Genomic DNA, 10,161 nt, shown 5'->3' on the forward strand with positions numbered 1-10,161 from the left:
GGCCTACCTGACTGGAGTTAGGTGGTACTTCAGTGTGGTTTTAATTTGTATTTCTTTGATAACTAGTGAGGCTGAGCATTTTTTCGTGTATCTGTTTGCTGTTGGTAAGTCTTCTTTTGAGAATTGTCTATTCATATCTTTTGCCCACTTTGTAATGGGATTGTTTGTTTTTTTCTTTTCATATACCGGCCTTTTAGATAACCAAGCAGATTCAACTCAAGACATATATGTTCTCAAGATGAATAATAATAGTCCTCAGGTGAGAAGACTTGACAGCACCTTTTGTCCTACAGAGCTTGTCCTAAATCCACCAGGTAATGAGGAAGCCATCTGTGTTTGCTAATTGACTTTATTCAAAGGAAAAGTAAATACACCTTTTTGAGAGAAAATAGTTTTTCTATTTGGAGCCAGGTGCCTGCTAAAGTAGGTCTCTATCTCCTACAAAAACTGTAATATAGAACAATACTTTTTTTGATATTAACCTTTCTAATACATGGTCCCCACGTCCTGGAGAAAAACAATCCTGAGTCAAAAAAAGGTGAAACAGGATCAGTTAACATTTTTAAAGATTTACATATGTATCAAAAAGACTGAGAAATAACCTAGAACAAAGTTTTGTAATTTAAATCTTTTAATAATAAGGAGAGTGGAGTGAAATCTCTGCTCTTATTCTGAGGTGAGATAATTCAAATTGCTATATATAACTTGCATTTGCTCTTACCCCAGTTAGGTGTAAGATCCTGGGGTTAAACTCCTAGACATGTGAATTCTGATAGTTGTTCAACCATGGTACTTTGAGAGGTGGCCTTGGGCACACTGTGTGCACATGAAAGAGAGTTTGTGGAGAAGTAAAAGGTAAAAGAGGGGAAAGTGTGATCAAGTACCCATGGGTGGGGACAGGGCAGAGCTTATGGGATAGACTGGTTTGTGCGACAGATACTGGCCCAGGTGAGCTGTGCTCTAGCTCATTCCTGTGTTTATGTGGGAAGATGAGATTATCATTGAGTGGTCTAGCATCCTAGGCTGGTGAAAGGAACAGGTTGCTGCTGTAGATTCAGGGTCTAGGGGAGAGAATAAGGCAGGAGTTCTTGAATCTCTGTCTGAGTTTTGGTGGTGATTTCAGAGGCAAAAGTGCTATGGGTGGGCTTTCTGAGGGTGGAGGCTTGCTCTGAAAGGGTTGTGGTCTCATAACTTCTACTGTGCAGGTGCTTGAGTGGGTGGGAATCATGTGGTTGCAGGATAGTGAAGGGAGGGGGGCTGCTTTCAGAGCACTTTTCCTCTGTATCATCAGTTCCTGCTGATTCCAGAAGATAGGAGATGTCAAATCACAGGACAACCTGCCGTGTGATAGACTGTCTGCAGAACAGAGCCTTCCTTCCTCAAGAGACTGTCACCGTTTCCTCTGCTTCACTAATATAACTCACTAATGTCTCTGGTGATGATTAGCATAATTTGGCACCACAGGTTGAGTGTAATTAGTTTCAGCTAAATACAGCCACTTCTTCAGAATCTTACAGATGATCCAATTCAAGAGGTCAAGTTCCACTTGGGTGTGCGTTTTTAAAGTCTACTTCTGGACTTCCTCTTTTAATATATTGTCTGTCTATCCATATACTTTTGCTGCATTGTTTCAATGACTGAAATTTCATAATTGAGTTGCCTTTAATACCAATTATGACAGAAAGCATGGTCCACACGTATGAGGTTTTCAAGGGCAAGGTGGATATCCTGGGTCCTTGAACTGGGAATGTTTCTTTTCATATGTCAGCCCTATCAATTCTTTACCCTTAGAAGCAGGTACCCCATTTTAAAGACACAGAAACTGAGGTGAAGTCAGTGAGGGAAGGTGAGTCCTCAACCGTGAAAACTCTGAATTTCACAGAGTTCAGGAATGCCCAGTTGTGAATGAGAAAGCTGGTTCAGAGCATGGATAGTGTTACAAAATTGATTACTATGGAGAAGACAAGACTAACCATGAGATGTCATTCAACTTCACTAGCTTCAAGCATGCATGAACACGTCTGCAGGGCCAGGCTCGTACTTGGTGAAAGAAGCAGCTCTTCCTGCCTCCAGGAACTCGTGGTGGGCTGGAGGTGCAGGCATGAATGGGATCAGGCAGTCATCGAGGGTGGCATTGGTCTGTAGGCATTCAGAGTAGGGGCCTCACGGTCTTAGCTTGGGTATCCCCTTCAACCTCTGAAATCAAGACCTGGGCCAATAACTTGGCACTAGGTGGATTATTTGGGGAAGTGGATCCAGGTAGAAGAGTGAGGAATTGGGAGAATGTAGGGGAAGATAGAAAAGCTGGAACAAGGATGTTATAGAGATGCTCTCAGTTAGGATAATTGAGGCTTATCCAATGGAATCTATAGGGAGTCCTCTAGAAAGGGTACAAGTTTGTGTGTCTTTCTCTCTCCCAGAGACAAGGGAGAGCATTTGTTCCCAGGTTCGTCTCTGCCATTGTTTGAGGGATGTCATATGGGAGCAGGGCAAGAGTCAGGGAATGTGTGAAACAGCCTGGGTAGGCTGTTTGCCTGAGTCATGGCTGGATTCCAAGGTGAGGTGAGAAGATCTGAGACAGGGAGACAAGAGGCTCTAGCTCTCCCTAGCCTGGTGTCTGGTTGTGGAACAAGGTGACTAACCAGCTGACCTATGTGGAAATGTGGCAAAGACCAGGCAGTGGGGAAGGATGCTTGAGGTCCATTCCCCACATTGGAGACTCCCTGGCAAACCAGATTTTGGGCAGCCTTCTATCCTGAGAACCTTTCTTTAATGACAGACTCAGAGGCTTCAATCAGCAACTCAGTCACCATGGGGCCTGAGTTTACAAGGGCGAAGGGTGCCTGTGGTGGTAGGACCCAGGGAGGTCACAAACTTGGAGCTCAAAGACTCATCCCAGCCCCCAGTGTCCAGGACTTGCAGCCTTTTCTGTCCCCTCTACCACTGAAGGCTTTCTCCTTTGCTCTGGATTCCCTCTTTCTCTGCTTCTCCCCGCCTTTCATTCTCTTTCTTTCTCTACCCACTCCCTCATGTCCTCCTTCTTTTATCTCTTTCTGTTTTTCCTCAGTTTTTTTCTCTATTGTTCGATTTATCTGTGATCCTCTTGAAACTCCTCTTCCTGTCTCTCATTTCTCTTGTTCCGTCTCCCTTCATTGCTCTCCTTTCCTCTCTCTGTCTCTCCTTTTCTCTGCATTTCTCTCTGCATCTCTGTATCTCTGTCCAAGTCTCTGGATGGCTCCATCTCCCTGGCTCATTTATCTCTCATTGTAGAGTCCCTGTGTCTGTGTCTCTTTCATCTTTTCTCCTCTCTACCACTGCTCAAATAAGTCTCTCTCCATCAACCTCACTCTTTGTCGCTAAATCACTCTAAGGTTTCTTCTGCCTTTTTTTAAACTTTCTTCCTCCCATACATCTGTTGGATTCCTCCTTTTTCTAATTCTCCACATCTCAAATTTCAGTATTCTTTTTCTCTCTCTTTCTCACGCCTCCCTCCCCCTTTCCCTCTCCCTCTCCGTTTTCCACTCCTTTTCCCTCTCTCTAATATATACTCTCTGCCTATGACTTCTTCTGACCCACCCATCCCCTCCTTCTCGATGAAGGGAGCCCATGTCCTCTCACCACTGATTAAATAAATTACAATTGCTGGGCTCGGTGGCTGAGCCTGTAATCCTAGCACTTTGGGAGGCCGAGACAAGTGGATTGCCTGAGCCCGTGGGTTCGAGACCCGCCTGGACAACTTGGTGAGACCGCATCTCTACAATAAATCAAAAAATTAGCTGGGCGTGGTGGCGCACACCTGTAGTTCTGGCTACTTGGAAGGCTGAGGTGGAAGGATCACCAGAGCCCAGCAGGTCAAGGCTGCGGTGGCTGGGAGTGTGCCACTGCAATCCAATCTGGGCGACAGAGTGAGACTTCAACTCAAAAAATAAATAAATAAATTACAAGAAGACTATGAAACTCACAGGATTCGAGACATTACTGCCACCAGCAAAGCTACCCTCAGAGTTGACCTGGACTTTGTGATATTGAGGAGGCAGTTTGCTTGGTAGGGGAAGGGTTCTAACACAGCCTGAGACTCAGTGGGGCCTCTTCAGTGGCTTCAAAGCCATTAATGTTTTGTTATCTATTCCCCATTAAAAGAAATTGGCTATCTCATGGGGATGGACACCCACATATCTGATCTCATGGCACCTCTATGACTGGAAGCTACCACTAAGCAACATGAATATTTCTAGAAGTAACTAGAAAAACCTCCACTGATGTCTGGATACAGGATATTCCCACCAACCAGAAGACCCTCACAGGCACATGTCAGACAATACTACACCAAAGGCAATCCTACTGCTGCCTCCAGGACCTGTTTCTGCCTGTGTTTGAACTGTGTGTGCGGGAATCACACCATGTGACCCTTGGATATCAGCTGGCCTCCAGGAAGCAGACAATGAGACAGACAGAACTATAAAAGTTTATTAGGAGAAACGGTAGTTGAGCAGGCAACACACTGAGACCATAAAGGACATCTGGCATCTTTTCAATTAATTAAGAACTCCACTTGTTTATCACAGATCAGGGTTCTCTTCAGATTTCAAAATGGTTGTGCTGCAAGGCAAACATGGGGGGTTATTTTTGTGTGAACTTATTTTTTCCTGTTTTATCTTCTTTCATATGTCCCATGAATACCTTCTTGGTGGAGACTTCTGTGTGTGGCTGCATCTGTGTGTCTGTGTGTCATAAAATATGATTGTCTTAAGTTCTCAGATATAGATCTCAGAATTCATGTGTTCACATTCTAATAATTATTGTTTCTGGGTATCCCAGGTAAAATCTGAACTTTAATAGTAGACCCAAGAACTTTGGTTTATCTTTTGAAAGAGTGATTGGAAATCTCTGGGCCTAAACTGTTATGCCCTAAGATTTAGTCAATTATTCACCCTGATCCAAAACCTTTATAAACCCAGGGAAGCAATCACCTTTCCTAGAGATTATATACAAAGGGTGCAAAAGGAATTTAAGTGAGAGATAATTCCCTTGGCCACACTGTGCCATCTGAGCTCTCCTGCGGAGCGTGGACATACATGGCCTCCATGCTCCTGCTCACTCTGTCCTCCCAAGAGCTCCCTTCCAGCTCCATTTAAGTGACTTCAACAAATTCTCATGTGGCACCTCCCCACTTCTTCCTTCTCTTCCACACTCTCCTGTTAAATATTGGACAATTCTCTCTCCCTCAAATGCACTCTGGTCCTTCATTGGTGCCGCTATTATAGATGACCACAAACTCTGTACCTTGGATATGTGTATCTCTCTCCTACAGGAAACATGAAGCCCCTGCAGTCAGGAGCAATTCCCATTTCTCACATAGCCAAGAACATGGCCATGGTTCCACAAGTATCTGCAAAGTTGACTTTTTTTGCCTTTATGAAGAACCTCTTTCCTCATCCACAAGAGATATCGACTGCCCAGCTCATGATGGAGAGTTGATGCAGCCAATCGTGTGCCATCAGAAACTTGATACAACTAACCATGTCCTCAGCCAGTTTTACCCTTGTTTTGCAAGCCCTGCAGAGACATCTGCAATATTGTTTCCTATTGAAGCAACGATAAAAGAGATGAACACACTTTACAAGTTAGTTCATACTACTCAGATCATCATACCTGAGGTGGGCAAGGTCCCAGTAGATCACCATGGTGGTAGAGGTGGCCCATGTCTCATGAAGGGTTATGGAAGACCACCCATGGGGGCATGTAAAGCAATCTCGGGAAGGAGAAGAGGTGGGGGTCCTCTTGTAGCCATATTGACATGCAGAGCAGAAGGAGGCAACATTTTCGAAAATGACAATGAGATGGACAAAAACACCAAAACCAACAGAAGCGAGCTCAATATAGCAGGGGAGAGTCCCTGATACATTTCCTTCCACCAGGTTTCAAAGCAGCACTATCAGTGCCCAAAATTCTCCCTCCCCCGAGTCACACTGGCAGTTCAGAAGTGAATAGAAGTCACAGAGACAAATTGCTCTCACCACACACCACAGGCTGTGTTTGCAAATGTATGAAGGCTGAAGACCTCTCCCAGGAACAACAGAGTCATAACACACTCACAAAGAAGCATATTCCTGACACTTGGGCATCTGTGTCCAAGTCCAACTCCATCCCTTCCTCACCCCCATCACAGAAGTTCCTTTGTACCTTTGAAGGACAGAAAGAATGAGAAGTCAATCAGCCACACATCACTCCTACTTTTTCAAGACCATTCTACAGGTTTTTCATGTCCTGCCTCTGATTCTCAGAACGTGCAAGGTAGGGGTGACCATCATGCTTTAAATCAAAGAGGATACTAAAGGAAGGAGAAATTCTCCTATGGTCAGACAGCATGAAAGAGGCAGAGCAGAAGTCAATTCCAGCATTGTCTGCAGCCCCTCAGATCCCTCTCTTCTTCCCCCTGAAAAAGGGTCTTCTGCTTCCTGGAAGTGCTTCTGGGATCCAAAGATCTCTGAGGGAATGCAAATACTTGGAGTCCACAGGGGAACTAACTGGGATACAGTTTTCTGACAGAAACAATGGTACTTATAGAAATGTGTTAAACATAGTTATAATATCTATCTTAAATCACAGGTCATTCCGATTTTAGTACACTGTGACGTTAAGAATAATTTTGTGCATGAAAGAATGAGGCGGGAACTTAAAATCACAGAAGTAAAACAAACGTGTTTGATTTCAAGTGGAGCGGTCCTGTGACGTAGGATCAGAGGGCTCACCAGTCGTAACTACTTCAGAGGCCACAAGAGAACCGGCCTGTGTGACTTTCATTTAAGGCTTCTATGGGAAATGGCTGTACAGGTAATTAGTGACTTTCATTCCTAACTATCTCACTCCCCGTGTACATTTCCTATTACAAGTATCAAACCTCTGACATTCAGAATATTTCATCAAGAGCCCTACTGAGGGGGCTGCTGGATAGCACAGTCACCAACAAAGATGGGACAGTGAATAATTATGCAATTTCCATTGTCAAAGGCATTCAACATTGCACAAAGCACACAAAATAACGTTGGCGGATGAGTTTTCACATTTTTTATTTCTAAGGATTACAGCAGATATTCTATGGCAGTTAACCCTGAAATGCAAAGCAGAAAAGGTATAAATAACAATAGCAACCAAAAACCCTTACTTATTTGGAAAGACCCAGTAAAATCTAAAATAAGGGAGTCAGTCAGGGTTGACTAATGCATGAGACTTAAGACACTGGAAGAAAAGGCAGAACCACCACAGAGAAAACCATTCAGTCTTCAGTCCTAAGTATTTACAGGGTCTGGAGATGTAACCAAGGATGAGCAGGTGGGAACAAAAAGGCTGTAGGTTCTGGGAAAGATTTTGCTTTTTGAAAAGTAAATGCACGGAAATCTTATCACCAAGCATGCAAACCAGAGATAAGGCCAGAAGAGGGTGCTATAAGAAAAGATGATGGTTTCCTGAAATTGTTACAATGAAAACGACCACAGCCTTCACCTTGTTCTTTGTGTTCTCACTATGATCTCTCTGCAGTTCCTTACGGGAATCTAATGAGGGCCTGAATCTGCTGAAGGTGGGAGAAAAGACTGAGCCTCAATTGAACTTGCACATTCTGTGCATAATAAGAAGCCCTTCAAGTCTCCTCCATCTCACTCTCTTTCCCAAAATTGTGTCCTACACCAGAGGCACATGGTTTATCAGATGGCTTAGATGAACCCTGAGCCCACGACCCCTGTACTTTAAGACGATAACACAGAGCCCTGGTTCTTGTGTTTTCTTAACTAACCTCCCAATTGTGGACTGGTCAGCGCCCAAAGTAGTTGGAAATCAACTCTAATTCAGGGGCTTCCTGACATAATGTATTATCAGAGGACATCACAGATTAGCAATGAAACAAGAACAGCTTGGATGGGAAGAATATCAGTAAACCCTTGACTTGAAAAAGACAGCCCTTTTCTTCAAGCTGTAGGAGTTTTTAAAAAAAATCTCTTGATCTATATTTAATCTACTTATCATATAATGCCAGTTATTTAAAATATTTATGAATAGAAAAAGATTTAAAGAGACTAATATTGCAGTATGAGAAGAGGAAAGAGTTTAAAGGTATTAACTGTAAAGTTTTAGGCTTACACTTAAAAAGTTGAGGAGTAAAATTTCATAGAAATTTAAATTACTAATGGAGTACTATAGCTCACAATAAACAAAACAAAAAGAGACTCCAAAAACAGTAAAAATTGGCTCTTGTTTTAAAACAGATCTCATGGTACAATATTGATTCACAAAGATATAGCAGTAACATAGCAGTAAAAAGTCTTATTTCATCAGGACATACAGCCCCCATTCTAAAATATTGTTGGTGTTACTCTTCTCAAATAAAAGAACAATAAAGCCTTCGGCACTGACTCAAGATGGGAAAGGCAACTGTCCCATTTCTCTCTAGCATCCTCTCTTCGGTTAGGAGTAACCTAGAGGTTGGGATGTGGTGAGGGTGTCTGCACACAGTGGAGGGGCACCACCAATCCCAGGAGACTGGCTGAGAGCCATCTGACTTGGACCTCTGTGGAAAACAGCATCTTGCCACCCTGGGATACAACCAGTCTATTATTTAGTGCTTGCAACTGTTTCTGGGACACATAACAATCACTGCTGGAACAAGAAGCAGAGTGTGTGTTTGTGCAGCAGAGGTTAACCCGCTGCCTTCGCAGGGAGCTCCTACCTCTGCATGGAAGGTTCTGTGTGTCTGGGCTTCTTGGCTCTGGTTTCTGCATCTTCTGTGCCTCAGGTAGCCCCTGTTTGCTGCATTCTACCCAGACTTGAAGACAGAGAAAGAATGGACTTGAATAAGAACCAGAATACAAACATTTTTATTATCAGACACTAAATTCTTCATCTTAAAACACCACAAACATCCTTGAAAATGTCCTCCACAGTCATGTACCTGTGCTTCAAGTCCATGGCCTTACTGTTCTGCTTGGCCATCTTTCTTTCCAAAGCATAAACCTTGAGCTGTAGTAGAAAAAAACACTTTTAAGTTTAGATGTGAAGACATTGCATGAAAGCAAGAAAAGAAAAAAAAAACCTTACACAATTGTCAATGAGTCTTATTTACATAAATGGTGATCTGAAAAAGCCATCAGAAGCTATATGTTAGAAAGTCTAGAGTCATTATATCATCACCATCAACTGCTGAATTATTCTGTTTCTGTTGGGCAGATGCTCCTTACCTGGTGTCTGAAGGTGTGCTCTGCTTTCTGCTGCTTCTCCTGCATTTCTTGAATTCTTTTTTCTGGTTTGGAATTGGTTTCAGCAGATAAACACAATATTGAGTGTGATTTTTAAAAATCTCCCTTGTTCCCGTTATCCTCACCACTGTACCCTTCATTTATGCAAGCATATAAAGCACATTCTATATGATTATAAAAGTACAGTAAGACCAAAACTGTTACTATATTGTTTCCTTGTCTTTGTTTAATGCCTGCTGGGTTCTAAGTTGACATAATTTTCTGCCTCTTCTCATTATTCCCCAAACTGATCCTCCATTGAGTACCTAAAACTCTACTCTCCTTATATCACATAACAGGGCAGGGAAAACTGGAGGTATAAAGTGGCACAATCTTTTTTATGGATGTGATTCCTCCTACACCAAAATGCTTTCCTAGAGATACTGGCTATTTACACCATTCCTAGAAAGGTTTCTGTGAACTGAGGTTTCACACAGCCTGGCCAACATTGGGGGGCTGGAAATGTTTAATTACTTAACTGTTTTTAGTCATTGGTAAAACTGAAGGAACTTTTTCTTGTGTACATCCTGTACTATCTATGTCTTCTGACCATTTGTTTATTTATTTGTGTTAATTGGGTTGTAGCATCGTACACAGCTTTAAAACAACAGAATCCAACAGGGGTTTCCTGAGAGGCTTGTACTTAGTCTTTCACCTCACCTATAGGTCAGGATTTCTTTTTCAGCCAATTTCAGATTTTTTTCTAACTCTGAAAGTTGTCTTTCCCTTTCGGCCTGCTCACGTTCATTCATTTTCAGCTTCCTGAGATGGCAAAGAAGCGCACGTTATCCAGTACCCTGTAGGAATTCTCCCTTTCTTCCCTCCAGTGTCTGAATACTATGATTCAAAGGACCCTGGCCTATTTCCCATATGT

This window comes from Carlito syrichta, unplaced genomic scaffold, assembly GCF_000164805.1.
Source record: "Carlito syrichta isolate Samal-C Ts95f unplaced genomic scaffold, Tarsius_syrichta-2.0.1 Scaffold288318, whole genome shotgun sequence".
NCBI classification, from domain to species: Eukaryota; Metazoa; Chordata; class Mammalia; order Primates; family Tarsiidae; genus Carlito; species Carlito syrichta.